At 38.2% G+C, this 6,000-nt stretch overlaps 1 long non-coding RNA gene across 1 annotated transcript; it reads left to right on the forward strand.

The window, feature by feature from the left end:
• The first annotated feature begins 417 nt into the window (after positions 1-417).
• LOC145551437 (uncharacterized) lies at positions 418-5,232 on the forward strand. The gene is made up of 2 exons (XR_014087277.1): positions 418-838; positions 3,365-5,232. It is a non-coding gene; the product is annotated as an uncharacterized LOC145551437 (long non-coding RNA).
• Positions 5,233-6,000: the final 768 nt, after the last annotated feature.

Raw genomic sequence — 6,000 nt, forward strand, 5'->3', positions numbered from 1 at the left:
TCAAGCATGCTGAAGATCTGTTTTGGACCTAGTGGTACCAATATATATATATAAACTAGATGGAATATTAAACATGGAGAAATGCTTCCAAATCCTTCAACTTCATATTCAATCAACTGCTAGATGGTAGAAACTTTAATATCATTGAATTCTCCCTAAAACACATATTAAAACTGGGGTCAATGTGGATAAAGCAAGGCAACATTAACCTTCTGGAAAAATCCTGACCTCAACCCTTTCCAGTGCTGCTTTTATTCCCCTTTAAACAAATGGTTGGGCTAAGCACCATCACCGCTGAATGGAGCAGATTCATCACGCCTAGCTGGAGGTTACCCTTCCCTGCCAACTGCTTATTTTAGTCTAAACTTTATTTCCCCTCTGTTTATTACTGTGAGAGCCATTTAATTTAGTCCTGTGTTCATTCAGACTCATTAGATTGCCAACAATAGGCTGCTGAGACAATAATTAGAAATGGTAGCTGCCCTGTGTTAATCAGGTCCCCATAGAAATCTTACTAAATTATGCCAGGTCCAATGAATTACTGAGCAGCGGTAACCCACCGCCCCTTCCCCAACGTCTTTGAACAATAGAGACGAAACCCACTTCCTCCTACAGCTCCTCTCTGACTTACAAAGGACTCTGCTGGAGCGTCACAGACGGCCGGCTTTCTAACAAACCTCACTCAATCACTTTAAATCTCCCTATAGACACAGACAATAGTAGGAATCTGATAAATCTGGCACATAACTCTGCAGACATATTTCTGGCCCACATGCATAATATACACAGAAGACCCCTGGTCACTCATATGCATTTGTCGTCTAGGACTATTTTTCAGGTAAGAATTGTGCTTCCTATATTTAAAGTTTCTGCAGATTTAGCATGTCTGTTATGGATAAAACGATCAGTGTTAGCATCTTGCCCTCATCTGCTCAGATCACTTTTAGGGTTGCGATGACTCAGAGCAACATCCTGAAAGAGATCATGAGTGTGAGAGCTAAAAACAGAACACAAGTAGCGACTACTTTCTCTTACGTAAGTTTCAGGTCGATTTTGTTTTCAGAAAATAACCTTGTTCTACCTGAGTGGTTTCAGCTAGTGGTTCTTGGAAGATCCGTAACTTCTACAGAATGAAAAAATGTTTGGCTATTCCTAGAAGTTATAGAAACACTTAAGCATGAAAATCAAAAGGTGACCTTTTCTATTCAGGGCAAGGAAAGCAGTTCATGATGCTTGATGAATAAAATCTGCAAGGTCAGATAAAAACAATTCAGGTTACTGTTAAAGTGCCTTTAAATTCAAGTGCCTTTGAATTTCTGACTGCTATGGTATTTTGACACTGATTAATCATACCATTATGAGGACTTGGTTTTTTTTTTAAATTCAATTCAATGTATGCACATAGTGGCAATTCACAACAAATGTCGTTCTGAAGAACTGCAAAATAAAGCAATTAGTTGGATATAGTCTATATTCAGATTAGGAAATATGTAGAATGACATCAAAGAAATGAAATAATAGAAAGCACTTGTAATGTACTGTATATTCTGACACTTATTAACCTTTTTGACAATATGAGTCACAGTAAATTAAAGGCTCAGTTTTTCTTCTTTGAGCATTTGCTTCCTTATGTATCTCTTCCAGGAATGACAATAAAGACAATAATGGAGCGTTATTCACGTCACCTGTTGGTCGTCATAATGTAATGCTTAATTGATGCAAATTGTGTTGGAGAATCATGAATTTCCTAAGATGCAGCTACATTTTTAAAGTGATTTGTCATGGATGAACGTTGTTTAGGTTTCAATGTAAGATATTTCTTTCACAAGGCACAGAGAGCCCACTCATTTTCTGATTTAACACAGGAGAAATATGTTGTTTCATTTGGGTTTTCTTAATCCTGCTGCCCAATAAAAACATCATTATGTCTCCTACTCTGATGTAAAGTTTGACCAACAGCTTTCAGTAATTAAATTAGTTAAGTGCCGATAAAAGCAACCCAGGTGCAAGCTTTAACATGTGCATATACGTATAAACGTATGTGCATCAGCACTCTGTCAAAAGTGTGTTAATGTAGGCTTTTCTCAAAGCTGAGGGGCTTTGCAGATTAGATGGCAGATGTTGTGTTGATTGATTCAAGTACCTATTGGTGTATATTCCTCAGGATAAGCGATGAACCGTCAGAGTGTTAAATCCCTCTCAATGGGTTCCTTGTATTATGATGTAACCAACACCATGGGCGAACATTCCTGAGAATCAGTCCTGTGCACAGAAAGTCTTTTTTCAACAGGCTTTTTGAGTGAACAGAGCTTACCCTTAAAGAGTGATGGAATTATGCATACATTTGTTCAGCGATGCATAAAACAGGAAGAATGCAGGGAAAGTCAAGTTCAACAAAACGGGTCAATTAATTAAGTTTTGCATATGCTATATGGAGGACCTCCATAATGCTTTACTTTCTTTGGTGCGACACAAAACTCAGTAAAGAATGTTATTTGCAGGGAATAGAGAGTTGAGCAAATCCAACATGATGAAAAGACGGACAGCGAGTTTTACCTGTGTGCAAACCAGTGTATGCCTCTCCTACTTACAGGAAACGTGACAATTTACAATTAGAAGAGGCTAGAGCCTGAAAGTGGCATATGGCCAAGAGACAGAAAATATCTTTTCCTAAGTTTGTGAGTTTTTTTAATTAAAAAAAAAGTAATGAAAATGTTACAACAGGTGTTTTTTAATTAATACAAAAACAAGGGTGCAGGGGATGAGCAACAGGTTCTCTGGCTGTATTAGTTAAGACTTCTGCTCAAGTGATTATCAAACCAAAGTCAGAAAAAATTCAATTTGTGCAGCTCAAGAAATGTTACTAATCACCACATGAAGACACCAGCAAAAAACACACAAAATGCCAGATGGAGCAGAGAATGTCAGCTATATTTTTGAAAACTATACTAATGCATTTGCGATGATTCATTGGTCTATGACAGTTATTTTTGTTTACCTCGGTTCTATTATATATTTTTATATTACCCGATAAAGTAAACTGATTTAAGTACTTAGATTCTAAGTAATGTTTAAAGTTTTGTTTTGTTTTACTTTGCTAGTGTTATATAAAACAGCAATCCTTTAGAAAGGTATTTGTAAAATGATAAAGAAGAAAATCATTATAGTGCTGAGTGGAGTGGTTAATGATTTGATATATCAGTTTTTGACCAGTAAAAGATCAGCAAACGTCAAGAAAGCAAATACACTCCTTTAAGAAAAATAACACTCTCTGCAGAGGTAGAGAAGTTTGTCAAAGTTCTTAAAAAAGAAAAGAAGCACAATCTTGGTAGAAAAAAAAGCACTTTTGATTTCTCCCCTTAAGTCCTCAGATGGGATAATGCAGACGAGGCTACCGGGGCTGAACGCTGACCCTGGACCTGCTGCTCCTGACTGATATGAGCTCTCCAAGGATTACGTCTGCCCAGAACCCCCAGCTCCCCAGAGATCAGGCCAGCTGTGAATTAGCTCTGATAACGTTACAGCTGGACCTCACGAACTCTCTCAAGAGGCCACCAGAAAAGATATCAACAAGGTTTTGCAGCCATTTATCTATTACATCACATCAAAAACCAAAACAACTCGAGGGCACGGCCCTGGCTGATTTTGGGAGTTGCGTAACTCCAATTGGATTTGGCTGGCTGTTGTTTTTGATGCGTGCCCAACCTTTCTGCTCTGTGAAAGCCTGGCACAGCCATGCTCCCTTCATTATTAATGACCCTATTAGGAATGAGGTCCACATAATGCAGTTTGCTGGATGGATGCTTGCTTGACTGTCCTTGAAAATAAGCTGGAGACTCAAAAGCCTTCAGTACATTTTATAGAGAGATTTGCCTTTGAATAGTTTACTATTCTTTTTCCTGCCTTATTTAAATGATTTTTTAAAGCATTTCCATGTAAGCAAGCATGCAGCAAGATTTAATTTTAGATTTTCTATCAATGGATATAAAATCAAGCAAACATTTACACAACTTTATATTCTTACAGAACAGCTTCCTCCCTTTCAATAATCTTAAGGACGCCCCACTTATCAGGTTGGCTCTTAAGATAATGGTAAAAGATATTCCTGCAGTGTGCTTAGAGTGATCTTCTCAGATCACAAGGAAGTCAGAGCCACTTGAACCTCGAATCAGAAATATTCATCATGTTGTATTGTCTTGGCTCGATATCGCAGCATGTGTCGTGTTCTCACAAGGACGAATGACAACGCAGCCTGCTGAATGTGATGTGTAGCTAATCAGAAAGAGAAGAGGCGGAAACACAGAGGGGAATTCTAAATAAGGAAGGCAAAACAACTTCCTGGCGCACCAAAAAGTCCGGTGGACATCAAAGACAACTTTTAATATTTTTTTTTTGTCAAACACAGTCCACAAACTATCACAAACTTCTTCCCAGTCGGACATGCTTGTTTACTCTTAACTCACTTTTGGTCTCAAGACGTTTTGCAAGATGTCCCGTCTGACATCTGGATGTTCATGAGTGGAATCTGTGGTGTTTTGTATTTGCTGTGTTTCTGTACACCACACACTGTAGGTCCGACCATTACTTTTATCTTTTTTTTCATCATCGTTATCATGTGTAGGGTGTGTTCAGTTTTGTAAATTGTCCATTAATTACAATTGTGGTAGTATGAAGAGAGCAAAATTTATCTTTGTCCAACATGCAAAGTTTTATATGTGGAGAAAAACTGGCACATAAATATGAACAATTGTAAATAAATATATGATGTAGATGTGACAAGGCCATCTGAAAAGTTAGAAAGTTGGACATAAAATCACTGAGAAATACATTTGTTTTTTTGCAGTTCCTGAAGTTTTCTACTATAACTTTACATTTGCAATTTTCTTAGATTACCTAGACTAAAATTAAACCAGCCTTAACCTGTTAGCTGGTGGTGGAAAGACCTCTTATTGAGCAATGAGCATCTATTTCACTGTGTGGCATAATATAAGGGCGTATCAGTTCTTGTATCTGGTGACATTGAGTAGACAACAGATTGTCTGCCACTTGCAGCAGAGCAAGAAACTGAATGTTAAGAGGCAAAGGATGCTGTCAAATATTCATGAACATCTAAAAATAGCCATGCACATCTACCCTTGTTCATTTGTGTGTGTGTGTGTGTGTATATATATATATATATATATATATATATATATATATATATATATATATACACACACACACACACACACACACACACACACGTGTGGACTGCAGGCGCAGTGAAAATGCCTGTTTTCTGGGGCTTATATTGAACACTTTAATGAGTTCCTTCATGAGTTCAAGAGCTGATGTGTTTCACACTTTTGAGGTCGGGCTTTACAGATGTGTGCACAGAGTTTTGCTAAAGGTGACTGTTCGTTTTGAAGACCTGCTTGTGCCCAAGCATCACCTTCCTGGCTAATGTTTTGACATGTTCTTTCCCTGTCTTGCCAATTTTCTTTTCTTTCAGTGTACCAGTCCAGAAATATGTACACGACATGATGATGACACTTCTGTCTTTGCAGTTGCGATGGTGTTTGTCATGATGTGCGGTGGTGAGGTAGATGCGGTGGACCCAGGAATGGAGAGTAGATGATGATAATTTAATGAAGAAATAATCCAGGCGGCACAGGTGAGCAACAGCAAAGACTCACTCTGGCAGCAACTAACAGGAAAAGCAATTAACAGGACCCGCCAAGGAAACAAGAGACACAGGTGGATTTAAATACACAGGGGAGTAATCAAGGAAACAAGACACAGCTGGGATCAATCAAGAGGTAGCCTATGGGACAACACGGAGACTCAACTGACACAGAAACCTAAATAAACACACAGAAAAACCAAATCCTCACGGTGTTCTCAGGTTTGTCACCCATTCAATGTAAGAAGCCATTTTAGGGAATTTACTTTTCTTTTTCCAGTAGCATCATCAGACCAATGAAGGTTTGATCAAATGGGACAAGATTTTCCTTCCTGTTA

The sequence above is a fragment of the Poecilia reticulata genome, chromosome 4, assembly GCF_904066995.2.
Source record: "Poecilia reticulata chromosome 4, P_reticulata-male-v2, whole genome shotgun sequence".
In the NCBI taxonomy this organism is placed as follows: Eukaryota; Metazoa; Chordata; class Actinopteri; order Cyprinodontiformes; family Poeciliidae; genus Poecilia; species Poecilia reticulata.